Raw genomic sequence first — 15,597 nt, 5'->3', positions numbered from 1 at the left:
GAGCGTGAATGCAGCAAAACACAGATATTTCTAATAAAACCTTTGTTGATACAGTTTCTAAATATTTAAGATGTTAACATTTAAACAGCCTTTCTCCAACAGGAAGTTGTGAATGCATCTTCTGGTCAATCAGAATTTTCAATTTTTTTGTTGGTTCTTTGAGTCATTGTATTATTGGACGCATTGCAGGGAAACCTTTCGCTATCCGTTGTGTAATGCAGAAATACATTAGATTTGTGGGTAGCACCTTTTCCTAATTACAATAAAAACCCAAAGATTTTCATTTATGTAGCACCTGTAACAACCACAGGATGTCCTAAAGCACTTTACACCCAATGAAGTACAATAGCAGCCAATTTGCACCAAGTTCCCATAGCAATGTGATAATGAACAAATAATCTGTTTTTGTGATGTTGATTGAGGGATGAACATTGGACAGGATATGGGGGATAACACCCCTACTCTCCAAAATAGTGCCACGGGATCTTTTACCTCCCCTGAGAGGGAAGATGGGGCCTTAGTTTACCGTCTCATCTGAAAGACAGCACCCCCGACATTGCAGCACTCCCTCAGTACTGCACTGGAGTGTCACTCTTGATTTTTGTGCTCAAGCCCTGGAGTGGGACTTGAACCCAAAAGCTGCTAACTGAGTCACGGCTGAAACACAATGGGCTGGACTTTCAAATCAGGGTCGGGAACCCAACGCCTTGATGAACTCCAAGTCCTGACACCATGCCTCAGCTGCATTGCTCTCACCCCACCATTGTTAAATGTAAAAGCCCTAATTGGGCAGGAGGTGGGTTCTGTGCCCAATTAGTGGTGCCAAGTGTCACCAGGAGGCAGGAGCTGCCTGGTTGCTGCCTGTGTCAAAGGCAGGCTGCAGCCTTGTTGGAGGCTGCCAGTGCCTTGCTGAAGAGAGCAGGCAGCTCTTTACAGGGCCATCAAGAAAAATGAAGGATGAAAGGGGCCGTGCAGTAAAGATGAAAGTCTAGCGTTTGCATCGACGCAAGAAGGTCCAATAAAAAACAGTTTTAAGACAAAGACAAATAAACTTTATTTGGCCCCGCGGTAAATCCAACAGCTGCGCACTAATGTGCACCAGACTGTTGGGGTTCACCAAAATAAAGTTTAAAAATTCCATTCTGCACTGGACAGACCCCTTAACAAGCTCCTTAAGGAGCATAAGGGGCCATTAATTGGTGGTTAGTGGATTTCCTGTTCCCTCCTCCCATCGCCGGCCCTTTGAAAATTACAAACTGTCCCAGAGATGTCGGGATCCCGAGACAATCTCTGGGACCACGTTTTTGAAATTGCACCCGCACAAGTCCTGACTGCGCGACGCTTTGAAAATCCAGCTCAACGTGTCAGAATATTCTTCACTGATTGCATGTTTTTTGTAAATGTATTTTTTGCTACCCATTCACCCTAGTACTTGCTGACTTACATACGCTCCCAGTTCAGCAACACCTAGATTTTAAAATTACCATTCTTAATTTCAAGCCCCTCTGTGGCCTCGCCCCTCCCCATCTCTATAACCTTCTCCCCTACAACCCTCCTGCGACCTGCCTTGGGATGTTTTACTACATTAAAGGCACTATATAAATGCAAGTTTTTTGTTTCTTTGTTCGTCGGATGTGGGCGTCACCGGCTAGGCCAGCATTTATTGCCCATCCCTAATTGCCCTTGAACTGAGTGGCTTGCTAGGCCATTTCAGAGGGCATTTAAGAGTCAACTACATTTCTGGAGTGGAGTCACACTGTAGGTCAGACCAAGTAAGGACGGTAGATTTTCTTCCCGAAAGGACATTAGTGAACCAGATGAGCTTTTACAAGAATCGACAATGGTTTCATGGTCACCATTAGACTAGCTTTTAACTCCAGATTTTTGTTAATTGAATTCAAACTTCACTATCTGCCATGGTGCAATTCAAACCATGACCCCCAAGCATTTGCCGGAGCCTCTGGACTACTTGTCCGGTTGCATCACCACTACACCACCGCCTCCCTGACAAGTTGTTGTTGTTGTAGGTGCTGATCTGAACTCCATTACAAATTTAAAGTTCATGTCCCCTTTAATATTTAATTTCACCAAGCGATTTAGGCATCTGCATTTTGCTCAGACATGTGGCTGTGATTCTGCCAGTGATAGGCTTAACATTCCCACTGACCCTTTAGAACCTCTTAGACCTGTGGTATGTTATTTCTAAACGTTGGTTATCTAATCCATGATTATTATACCATTTTGTTAAAATTCTCAGTTATATCCATTTAGTTTAACCAAATGTTACACAGTGTTAAATAAATGTTGAAAGTGGTACGATAGAGGAAAACATACAGTAGATTAATGCTGGCCTGGGAACAGTCCTTTCAAAGCTAACTGTAAACGTTGTACTGGTGAATGTGTTCGACTTGGATCCAGACCAGCATTGAAGAACAAAGAAATGAGTCTTTCATCAAAACAGATACCTGAAAAGAAACAATTAATAATTCTTTCATTTTACTACTTCCAGTAAATGCTAGTTCAATACTTTTGTGATTACACTTTCTAATTTCTAATAGTGCAGCGATAGTAATCTCCCAATGTAATTGCTAAACTGTGGCTTAGTGGCAGAGTAGAGGAGTATTCAATAATAGCAAATGGTTCACAGAGTTGTGTCGTGCCAACCACAGACCTGAGTGACAGCTTTCTAATTGTGGCTAATGATGACCAATCATTTCTTGGTGGCTACTCTTAATTGACATTGTGACAGTGCCACTTCTCAAAGTTAGATTTCCAGTACAGCCAGCAGTAATATATTTTCTTTCAAATTTCATGTTCTTGCGCAGCCAGCACATTCTAATACATTCACCCAAAAGCCATTCTGCAGCACTTGTATCTAACACGTTTCAGCCATTTTACCTTCCACTTGTGAATATTTTCTATCTAGTCAGACAGGACTACAACTGTAACTTTCTGCGCACAAGTGTGTTTGTCTTAATATCCTGGTACGTTAAGCTCGTTAAGCTGAAGGAGGGAGTGTGCCTTAATGTCACTGGGCCAGGCTGATGGCAGTGATCTGAGAGATATGCCTCACCAGATGTGTGGCTGTATACTGTATATAGCATTAGTTCATGGGAAATTCATGTAGTGTGGTAAGCCTGCCAGTGTATGCACTGAGAGTGTTGACTTGGAATTCTTCATTCTGCTGTTGGCAGCCTTCCCTTGAAAGCTCTACCTGATACTGCAATAACCGGTGGTCAACTCCAGCTATGTAAAATTGCTACTTAAAGCTGGACTGTACTAGAAAGGCGCCATCCGAAACAGCGTGCCAAATTGAAAATTGTTTTGTTTGTTAAAAGGAGTCCAATAGCAATATTGAAACATTCATATTTCAGGGATTTTACTGCACCAGGGATTGTTTTAACTCTCAGCTTATGGAATTATAAGATCACACAGAACAGAAAGAGGCCACTCAGCCCATCATGCCTGTATTGGCTCTTTAAAACTTCACCTCATGGCAATAATAATTACTCCAATGTTACCAGAAAACCTTCTAATTCCTTATGTGGAAGGGTGAAGAGAAGTTATGATAAGCTCAGGAAGGACATAAAATATTAATAATCACACTGTTTCATTAAGCAGCAAAACATACTTCTAAAGCTATTAATTGTACCATAGTCAGCATGGCTTTGTGTGTGGGAAATCATGTCTCACAAATTTGATTGAGTTTTTCGAGGAGGTGACCAAGAGGATTGACGAGGGCAAGGCGATGGACGTTGTCTACATGGACTTTAGCAAGGCCTTTGACAAGGTCCCGCATGGTTGGCTGGTCCAGAAGGTTCGAACACATGGGATCTAGGATGATCTAGGCAATTGGATACAAAATTGTCTTGGTGATAGGAGGCAGAGGGTGGTAGTGGAGGGTTGTTTTTCAGATTGGAGGCCGATGACCAGTGGTGTGCCGCAGGGATCGGTGCTGGGCCCTCTGTTGTTTGTCATATATATTAATGACTTGGATGTGAATGTAAGGGGCATGTTAAGTTTGCAGATGATACCAAAATTGGTGGTATAGTGGACAGTGAAGAAGGTTGTCTAAGGTTACAACAGGATATAGATCAACTGGGAAAGTGGACAAGGGAGTGGCAAATGGAATTTAACGCAGACAAGTGTGAAGTGATGCATTTTGGGAAGTTAAACCAGGGCAGGACATATACAGTGAATGGCAGGGCCCTGGGGAGTGTTGTTGAGCAGAGAGACCTTGGGGTGCAAGTACATAGTTCACTGAAAGTGGCAATACAGGTAGACAGAGTGGTGAAGAAGGTGTATGGCATGCTTGTCTTCATTGGCCAAGGCATTGAGTACAAGAGTTGGGACGTCATGTTACAGTTGTACACAACATTGGTTAGGCCACATTTGGAGTACTGTGTGCAGTTCTGGTTGCCGCACTACAGGAAAGATGTGATTAAGAGAGGGTGTAGAAAGGATTCACAAGGATTATGCCTGGTTTGGAGGGCTTGAGTTATAAAGAGAGATTGGATAGGCTGGGTCTGTTTTCCCTGGAGCGAAGGAGGCTGAGAGGGGACATGATAGAGGTATATAAAATTATGAGAGGCATGGATAGGGTAGATAGCCAGAGTCTGTTTCCCATAGTAGGGGTGTCTAAAACTAGAGGGCATTGATTTAAGGTGAGAGGGAGGAGGTTTAAAGGGATAAAAGGGGTAAATTTTTCACACAAAGATTAGTGGGTATCTGGAATGAGCTGCCTGAGGAGGTGGTGGAGGCAGGAACAGTAGCAACATTTAAAAGGCATCTGGACAGGTGAGCAAGGCATAGAGGGATATGGAATGAATGCAGGCAGGTGGGATTAGTATAGATTGGCATTATGGTCAGCATGGACGCGGTGGGCTGAAGGGCCTGTTTCTATGCTGTATGACTCTATGACTAAATTATTTCCTCTGGTGGGGCAGTCAAGAACGAGGGGACGCAATCCTAAAATTAGAGCTCAGTGATTCAGGACTGAAATCACACAAAGGGTAATAGGAATCTGTAATCTCTCCCCTAAACATACTGTGGATGCTGGGACAATAGAGACTTTGAAGACTAAGATTGATAAATTAATGTTGGGTAAGGGTATCTACGGATATGGAACAAAAGCAGTAACATTGGGTTGAAGTACATTTGATGGAGCCTTGACCTAATTGAATGGCAGAGCAGGCTCGAGAGGTTCAATAGCCTAATCCTGTTCCTCGTGTTCCTCTGAAGCATTAGCCTCATTCCTGGATCTTGCCAATCACTCAGAACAGAAGACCAAAGGGCAGAGTTCAACGACACATATGTACAAACAAAAAAACACCATTTAAACGGACAGGCTTCTTCAGCTCTTCTTTGTAGTATGACTATGGATGACTACAGTTTTAAAGTACTTAGAAAGCATTTTTATGTTTGAGAAAGGTATGTTGGAAGGATTGGCGACCCTTTTCATCATGGTGTAATAAATACGCTCATGTGGTTCACTGAAGTTTATGCCATTGGTTTAGAAACAAATGAAAGAAGGTTCCTCCAATACTTACTCATGATGATGGTGTTCTCCAGGGCCCCTAATGGCCCAGTTGATTAAACAATAAATACCTAAGCTAGCTTCAGGTAGTGATATAGGGCTGTAACTGACTTAAGTGATCTGAGTTAGAATGGAGGATATCGACCAGGTCTTCCTGCTCCTGATTGCTAAGTCAGTGCCCCTTGGTGGAATTTGCACTTGTGAAGGTCAAGTAAGCACGTGATCTTAGCTGTGATGTCATCCATGGATAAATAACCTGCTGATACTCACTTTCTTGGTTCATCTATTCATTTGGGCAGGTACTGAAGAGCAATTATTTTTATTCATTCTCTTGATATGGACACCGCTGGCGAGGTCAGCATTTATTGCCCATCCCTAGTTGCCTTGAGAAGCCTTCTTCTTGAATCACTGCAGTCCATGTAATGGAAATGCTCCTACGATGCTATTAGATAGGGATTTCCAGGATTTTGACCCAGCGATGATGAAGGAACGGCGATATATTTCCTAATCATGATGCTATGTGACTTGCAGGGGGAACCTGCAGGTGGTGGTGTTCCTACGCACCTGCTCCCCTTGTCTTTTTAGGTGGTGGAGGTTGCTGAAGAAACCTTGGTGAATTGCTGCAGTACGTCCTGTAGATAGGACACAGTGCAGCCACAGTGCGATGGTGATGGAGGGAGTGAACTATTCTGATGAAGGGTCACTGACCTGAAACATTAACTCTGCTTCTCTCTCCACAGATGCTGCCAGACCTGCTGTGTATTTCCAGTATTTTTTGTTTGTGTTTCCGATTTCCAGCATCCGCAGTATTTTGCTTTTATTTTGTGATAAATTTTGAACTTGGCACCTGGGTGTAAAATTGCTGTTGCAGATTGGCTGCACATTATAGAAACCACTTGATTTTTGTTTCCATTCATTTCTTTAGGAATGTAAGTCAGGCAGTTTCTCCACAGGGGCTGCACCTAAGCCAGTTTGCTGCCTGCGTGGCAAGTTCAAAATCTACCTCAACATTGGGGTTTGTGGGTAGGAGAATTGGTAAAAAAAGTTGAAAAAATGATGCCCTTTTGATTTACTCCTAAGAATGGAATTTCTGACCCCTGAATGATAACCAGTTGTCACACAGAGGTGATATATCACTTTCTGGGATCTTTTGGCTATATAGAACCCCATTGTCTGGCCAACAGTCATTAATTCATGGAAAAGACATATTTGAATGGAGAACAAATTCTCCATTTCATAAAGAGTCAAAAGAAAAATGTTTGCCTGAAACTAGATCAAAAAAAATTAAATCTGTCTCACCAACTATTTTTGCTTAATGTGTACACAGTTGGAATTTCCCACCTCCACTAAAGCCTGGCTCAGGTCTAAAATTAAAATCCTACCCAGGCCCGACCTGACCACAGCCAACCCGAACCCGACCCGAACTGAGCCCTTTAATTTTTTTTCGCGCCATATCCGACCCAACACGATACAAATCTCCTTCATTTGTTCCGGCAGCAGGCTATTCCTGCAGCTGGAGTTGTAGGAAATCATGGGTAAGCCTGATCCATTGACTTCCCAGAAGCAGTGTTCAGCCTGACCCGATCCAAGCCCGAATGCTGGACTCGGAATTTCGACCCGACCTTTCCCGACCCGAACCCAACACATGTAGTCGGGTATGATTGGGTTCGGGTCGGGTACCCAGGCTTTAACCTCCACTGAGGTGATAAGACAAAAGGGCCTAGAGTTTCCACTAGTGTACACTGTTTTCCTCAGATCAGTTTGTCAAAAATTGGCTAAACCAGCACAATGATCACAGAATTTCAAGCACACATTGGGCGGCGCAGTGGTTCGCACCGCAGCCTCACAGCTCCAGCGACCTGGGTTCGATTCTGGGTACTGCTGTGCGGAGTTTGCAAGCTCTCCCTGTGATTACGTGGGCTTTTGCCGGGTGCTCCGGTTTCCTCCCACAGCCAAAAGACTTGCAGGTTGATAGGTAAATTGGCCATTATAAATTGCCCCTAGTATAGTTAGGTGGTAGGGGAATTGAGGGAAGATGGGGATGTGGTAGGAATATGGGATTAATGTAGGATTAGTATAAATGGGTGGTTGATGGTCAGCACAGACTCGGTGGGCCGAAGGGCCTGTTTCAGTGCTGTATCTCTAAATAAATAAAATAAACATTATGTCCAGAACAGAGTTTTCAAGATCTTTTGTGCTTGTTTAAAGAAAAAATTGCACTGAAAATGACCCCACTCACAAAACTGGCCACACCCTGGATTGAATTAATCACCATGATGAGTTCCACTAACTGTGCCTTTTTGCAGCCCTTTGAGGAGGCTCTTAAAATTAAGCTTTATTTTGTCACAAGGACAGGTTTGAAAAGCTTTTGATTTTTTTAACTTATGAAGAAACTAACAACTGTACACCAATGTAATTAGTAAAGATTCTGTATAGTTTGTTTAAGTTTTTTCAGTTATCTAAAATTGGGTTACTCAAAGGCAGTAGACTTGACCCTCAGATTAAACATGCTTACTTTTTGTGATAAACTCATTTTCACCAGTGCAGTGTTGTGCTGTGTTCTTAAGTCTTCTTTAAATGACAACCACAGGCTTTATATTCAGATTCAACACAAACACTATTTATTGTCTTTCATATTTACATTGCATGACTTCAGGTATAAGCCTTTCCTCACTGGTGTGTATCACGTCTCTGTAAAGTCATGTGCTGAGTGAACCTCTCAAAATGGTGTCTCCTCTATATGCCTGATGATGTCATCAGTTACATCAGTGGTCTGATCTCTTAAAGGTATGGTTTCTTAAAGGTGAAGTCACCACTGCACTACATTATATAACCCCCTTCTTTCAAATTTAAAGTTTCCTCCTTTTCTTTAAAAGATTTGCAATTGCAAAATTCCATTGAACAAAATTCAGTTGGACTGAAGTTTGAAACTTGGAGGGGATAGGTTTCAGGCACATCACCCTCAATAGCAGATTTTGTTGTCATCTGGCTCCCTTCATCATTGCTGCATGATATAGTCTTTAAATCGCACAAGAAATCAGTAAGGTCTTGATGATCTCTATGGATCTTGCAGTATCGATCTCGGCTGTGCTTGATTTAGCTGAGCTGCTTCTTGAGTGTTGAAGGCATGAAGTCATCAGTCATCTTCATCACTTTCTTCTGGGATTGTTTTAGCATTGACTCTTTTGAAGTGGGTTACATTTCTCTTCACAATGGAGTTTCCTCTCTTCACAATGATCATGCTTCCTTTTCTCTGAACTACCGTAAACACTCTTAAATCAAATGGTGAGCTAATTTTTTGATCTTTTCCCTTGCTGAACTAGGACTTTGTTTTCTTCTTTTATCTCACTATCTTTTGTACACATCCATCAGTCTGTATGTGTCTTTATCTTCTGTTTTTGACTCTTGGCTCTATCCCTCGATCTTTCTGTTGAGTGCATGTAGGTTTGAGTAGGCGTGAATTGAGGCAGTCTGCACTTTATCTGTCCTCCGTTCAGAGCGAAGCTTGGTAATATATTTGTGGTTGAATGAGGGGGTGCCCTGTTGGCTCTTAGAAATCTAAAGAGTTGTTGTTTTCAGATTTTTCCTTCAGCATGAGCTGTTTGTATAGTTTTTATTAGGGTGCGATTAAAACATTCTACCTCTCCATTCGCTCTCGGCCATAGGGGTATGATTCTTCAATGGGTGAATTCTAATTGGGTAGCAAATCCAGTGAATTCATAACTATTAAATGGTGGGCCATTGGTTGAGCTTACTGTATCAGGTATCCCTTGTCTTCCGAAGCCAGCATCAAATTTGGGTAGAGTTGTTCTTGCAGATGTCGCTGTCACCACTTTTATCGCTAGATATCTGCTGTAGTCATCTACGCTGACTGAAATGTATCCACCAGAGGGAAAAGGTCCAAAAAAATCAGCTGACACTTCCTTCCAGGGCCTTGCAGGCAAGGGTGTCATCCTAATTGTTTCGGGCTTCTCTTGTACCTTCATTCATAGGTGCTTGGCATGGTATGCATTCTCTTATTGCTTCTTCTACCATTTTGTCAATTCCAGGGAACCATATCTTCTCTTGCAGAAGGTCTTTTGTCTTTACGATTCCTTGATGTCTTGCATGCGTGATCTCAACTGCTTTCCTCCTTAAAGATGTAGGGAGGACAAGTCTGTTGCTTCTGAGTATGAGTCTATCATGTGCTGTGAACTAATGCTTGCATGATTGGTATACTTTTACATCAGGGTGTTTCCAATCATCATGCTTCTGTGCTTGTTAGGCTTTCATGAAAAGTTGTAGTGTTTCATCTTTCCCTGTTTCTTCTCTTACTTTGTCTATCATCATGGCTTTAGGCACGGTGTGACTGCACATGTAATTAGGTAGTCAATGTCTATTTCAGGCCCAGCAGGATTGTCTTTAATTGGTTTTCAACTTTAAAAAGCAACAAGGTTCTCTTTGGGTTTGCCTGGTTTGTATATTAGTTGACAGTTCACAGAATCACAGAATTGTTACAGCACAGAAGGAGGCCATTCAGCCCTTCGTGTCTGTACCAGCTCTCTGAATGAGCAATTCAATAATACCATTCCACCACCTTCCCCCCGTAACCTTGCACATTCTTTCTTTTCAGATAACAGTATAATTCCCCTTTGAAGGCCTCGATTGAACCTGCCCCCTCTGAGGTAGTGCATTCCAGACCTTAGCCATACGCTGTGTGAAGAAGTTTTTCCTCATGTCGCGTTTGCTTCTTTTACCAATCACTTTAAATCTGTGCCCTCTCATTCTCACTCCTTTCACAAGTGCAAACAGTTTCTCCTTATCCACTCTGTCCAGACTCCTCAAGATTTTGAATACCTCTATCAAAACCCCTCTCACCCTTCTTTTCTCCAAGGAAAACAGTTCCAACTTCTCCAATCTGTCTTCATAACTGAAGTTCCTCATCCCTGGAACCATTCTTTTAATGTTTTTCTGTACTCTCTCCAATGCCTTCACATCTTTCTTAAAGTGTGGCGTCCAGAACTGGACGCAATACCCCAGCTAAGGCCAAACTAGTGTCTTATACAAGTTCAAGATAATTTCTTTGCTCTTGTACTCCATGCCCCTTTTAATAAAGCCTAGTATATTGTATACTTTATTAACTGCTCTCTCAACCTTTCCTGCCACCTTCAATGACACCCAGGTCCCTCTGCTCTTGCACCCCCTTTAAAGTTGTGCCCTTTATGTTATATTGTCTCTCCATGTTCTTCCTACCAAAATGAATAACTTCATATTTCTCTGCATTGAACTTCATCTGCCACTTGTCTGCCCATTCCACCAACTTGTCTATGTCTTTTTGAAGTTATACACTATTCTCCTCACAGTTCATAATTGTTTCAAGTTTCGTATTGTCCGCAAATTTTGATATTGTCCGCTGTACACCAAGGTCTAGGTCATTAATATATATCAGGAAGAGCAAGGGTCCCAACACTGAACCCTGGGGAAACTCCACTACAAACCTTCCTCCAGCCCAAAGAATATCCATTAAACACTACTCTCTGTTTTCTGTCACTCAGCCAACTTCATATCCATATTACCACTGTCCTTTCTATTCCATGAGCTATAACTTTGTCACAAGTCTGTTGTGCGGCACTATATCTTTTGAAAGTCCATGCACACCACATCAACATCATTGACCTCATCAACTCTCTCTGTTACCTCTTCAAAAAACTCCAGCAAGTTCATTAAACATGATTTTTCCTCAACAAACCTGTGTTGGCTTTACTTAATTAACCTGCATTTGTCCATGTGACTATTAATTTGGTCCCGAATTATTGTTTCTAGAAGTTTCCCCACCATCAAAGTTAAACTGACTGGCCTGTATTTGCTGGGCTTATCTTTATATCCTTTTTTGAACATTTGCAATTCTCCAGTCCTCTGGCACCACCCCAGAGTCTAAGGAAGACTGGAAAATTATGGCCAGTGCCTCTGCAATTTCCACTCTGACTTCCCTCAGTGTCCTTGGATGCTTTTGTGCTTTATCAAATGTAAGTATAGAGAGTCTATCTAATACCTCCTCATTATCAATTTTGAATCCTTCTAGTGTATTAATTACCTCCTCTTTCACTGTGGCCTGGATAGCAACTTATTCCTTGGTAAAGGCAGATGCAAAGTATTAATTTAATACCTTAGTTGTTTCCTCTGTCTCCATATGTAAATCCCCCTTTTGGTCCCTGATCAGCCCCACTCCACCTTTTATCACCTTTTTACTATTTATGTGCATATAGAAGACTTTGGGATTCCCTTTTATGTTAGCTGCCAGTCTCTTTTCATACTCTCTCCTTGCTTTTCTTATTTGCCTTTTCACTTCCCCTCTGAACCTTCTATATTCAGCCTGGTTTTCCATTGTATTATCTACCTGACATCTATCATAAGCACAGTTTTTCTTCTTCATCTTCATCTCTATCTCTTTTGTCGACATACATATGTTCGTATGTTCATCCAAGGAGCTCTGGATTTGTTTGCCCTACCTTTCCCCTTCAAGGGAATATACCTTGACTGTTCCCAAACTATCTCGTCTTTGAAGGTAGCCCACTGTTCAGCTACTGTTTTTCATTCCAAACTTTGGTGCCAATTTATATAGCATGAGTCTCAATCTCCATCTCTCAATTCTTGTGGCCATTGGTTTCTGTTTTGTAAAAATGCCCAGTGATGGTTTGTGATCAATCACAATGCTAAACTTTGCTCTGTATAGGTATGAGTGGAAAAGTTATACTCCCCATACAACTGTGAGCATTTCTTTCTCTGTCTGCAACTATCTAGTTTCTGTCCGTCAATGATCCGCTTGCGGATGAAATTGGTTTGTTGTCTTGGCATGGCTCCAAGACCAGCTGGACTGGCATCTAATATCAACAGAGTATGTCTTCTACGATTGAAATAAGGCGTTATTTGTGTATTTATCAGAGGTTTCTTTAAGTTATGAAATTCCTGCGCTCCTGCCTTGTTCCATTTCCAATTGACATCCTTTCGAGTGAGCTGTCGAAGTGGGGTTGTGATGGAGGCATACTCTGGGATAAATCTTGAGATGCACGATACTAATCCTAGGAGAGATTTGACTTGTTCTGCATTCGCGGGTGCATCTGTGTTCAACATCGTCTTCACCTTCTTAGAATCTGGAGATTTTGTTAAATACGTGCCCTTGGAACTTCACTGTCACCGCTGAAAAAATGCACTTGTCTTTATTTAATTGCAAATTGTGCACTTGGAATCAATCCAACACTTCTTTTAAGTGCTTGTCATGTTCTGCTTGTTTTCTTCTGTATATAATTATGTCATCTGAGACATTCTTGACTCCATTCAGACCTGTAAATATTTTTGCTAGTGTCGATTGAAAAATGTCAGAGGCTGCATTAACTCTGAGCATTAAGCACTTGTACCTTCTTAATCCAATGTGGGTGCTGAAGATAGTTATGTATCGACTGGATTTGTCTAACTCAAATTGGTAATATCCAGTGGTCGAATCTAGTGTACTGAATATTGTTGACCCATTTATGTCTTCAGTTATCTCATCTAGCATTGGCATTGAGTGCCTTCCTCATTTTACCTCTTTACTAGATTGTCTCATGTCCATGCAAATTCATACTTGTCCTGTGGGTTTAGGAACTACAACAATTGGGCTGATCTGTGGTGTTGGCCCTTCTGCCTTTGCAATAATGTTTAACTTCTTCAGTCTGTCCAATTCTTTCTCTGTGTCTTTATGGTATGGAATGGAATCCAGCTGTGTTTCTGTTTTTTAGGGTTAGACTGACTCATCTAATTGGAGCTTGATTTGCTTGTTTTTCACTTTGCCGATGCCTTTGAATAATTGTGGATTCTTCTTCAGGTTGTCTTCCTTCATCAGGGAGTTCTGTCCTCTGATGGTGTTGATCGTGATCAGCTTCAATTCGCTGACAGTTTCGAAACTTCGCAGATTCCCCTTGCTTGAGTCTACAATATGGAACTCAGTCTGACATGTGGACCCATGGGAGGATTTGAGAGTAACTTGAATGATCCCTAGGACTGGTAGGGGGGTATCTGATCCGTAAGAGAAGATTTTAGATATTGGCTTGTTCAATTGCAGTTTCTGTTTTCTCTGAAACTCGTGGAATGTCAGGGCATCCATTATGTTGACTGTTGCTTCTGAGTCAATTATTGCAGAGATTGTCGGATTGCCTATGAACACATCACACATCGGCAGGTGTCGGTATGTGTGTTGTGAGCAATAAAAATCTTCTCTTGTGCTGTGAATATGTAATCTTCCTTCTGGCATTCAACTCTATTAATGACTTGTGCATACTCTTGTGAAATGTCCCATCTTTCTACAGACTTTAGACTTCTTTCCTCTCACAGGACAAGTTTTATAGTGAGGATATGCACAACCAAATGACTGCATGTTCAAAATTAAGGTGATTGTAATTGCTGTCTTGGTCTTCCTTATCATGCCTTGGACCTTTCTCTGGGTTTCTTCTTTCCCCTTGTGTTTGGTGTGTTTCTCTGGTGAAACCCTCCTCTTGTGGCATTCATGAATTCTGTCGACCATCTTGATCTGGCGTCAGGGGATTCTCGTCTTATGTTATTTGCCTCTTTCCCTTCTAAGATTTCAGCTTGTCTTTCACTGACTTTCAGTGTTATGTAAATATTGAGTAACCTTTGCAAGTTTTAAGGATTCGCCTTCTCTGGGACCTTGCCTTCTTAGTCTTGGTGATTGACAGGTCATAATGATCTGGGAGATGATTTCTTTGTCCATGTCTGTGAAGTTGCAATTCTGGCTCAGACTGCTGAGTCTCGTCACGTCATGGTCAAGGGTCTCAGACTTATCTTGTTTGGCTTGCCTAAAAAATACATTTCGTAGTGAGTATTTGACCTCAGTTGAAACTATCTTGTTAGAGCAGTCTTCGCTACGTCACCATCATCGACGGTTCTGGTATCTGTGAGTGTATCGAGGATATCATTGACTTTTAGTCCAGCATAGTGTAGGAGTAACACTCTCTTCTTTTGGTGTACTAATATTGAGTGCCATCATTAGGCATTCGAATCTTGCTAGCCATTTGCTCCAATGTGACCCAGGGTTGCTGTCTGTCTCTGTAAAGGCTGGAAAGACTAGCAATTGCTGCGCACACAGGGTGATTCTTTTTTAAAAATCTGCTATCCTAAATGCAAGTCTTCTGTATGTTCCTGAGTCTGTGAGGTTTGCCTTCTCGTAAGCCCTTCTTTTCTTAAAATGGCAAGTGTGTTCAGGTTTGCACCACTTTTACTAATTAATTTATGGCTGCATTGCATTTATTTCCCTTGTTACTGTGTACCCGCAAAATGTTTTTTTTCCTGTTCCAGCCCAGGTTTTCTCTCTGTTCTAGTTCACATTTTCTCCCTGAGACAGTCCTTGTTTTCTCTCAACTTTTTTTTTGTCTGTGTTCGTTTTCTTAAACTTGGAACCTTCTATGATTCATCTTTTCTTTTTTTCTCTTTTTTTCCCCTGCTCACCAGAAATTGTAGTGTTGTGCTGTGTTTTAAATCTTTTTTAAATGACAAGCACAGGCTATATATTCAGATTCAACAGAAACATTATTTATTGTCTTACTTATTTACGTTGTATGATTTCAGGTACAGGTCTTTCCTTGCTGGTGTGTATCCTGTCCCTGTAAAGCCATGTGCTGAGTGAGCCTTTTAAAATGGTATCTCTTCCTTCTGTCATCAGTTGCATCAGTGGTCTGATCTCTTAAAGGAACAGTTTCTTAAAGGTGAAGTCACCACTGCACTACATTACGAGCAGTACTTGTAAAACACCACCAAGTTACCACACTTAAATATATCAAAGAATATTTTTAATGCAAACTTTAAAAAAAAATTATGTTCCAAATTGCTGTCCGATTGCTCTTGTTCATGTGAGATTTTGCATTCGCGATATACAAGTAAATTTGAGCTGAAACTTGAGAGCAAACAAAAATACTCCTTAAAATTAGTGCAATTTTGAATGCAATTTGCACCTGAGTCACCCAAAGTGGAAACTCTAGGCCAAGATATTAAAGTGCTGTGTATTCTTTGTCATCATAATTCAGTGTAAGAAT

At 41.5% G+C, this 15,597-nt stretch overlaps 1 protein-coding gene across 1 annotated transcript in view; it reads left to right on the top strand.

The window, feature by feature from the left end:
- LOC137352404 (peptidyl-prolyl cis-trans isomerase FKBP8-like) overlaps positions 1 to 15,597 on the top strand; it is a 189,329-nt gene that overhangs the window by 34,466 nt on the left and 139,266 nt on the right. The gene's annotated exons all lie outside the window — the stretch shown is intronic.

This window comes from Heterodontus francisci, chromosome 38 (assembly GCF_036365525.1).
Source record: "Heterodontus francisci isolate sHetFra1 chromosome 38, sHetFra1.hap1, whole genome shotgun sequence".
Classification (NCBI taxonomy): domain Eukaryota; kingdom Metazoa; phylum Chordata; class Chondrichthyes; order Heterodontiformes; family Heterodontidae; genus Heterodontus; species Heterodontus francisci.
Note: the sequence above shows the minus strand (reverse complement) of the source record. Positions and strands in the feature narration are given on the sequence as shown.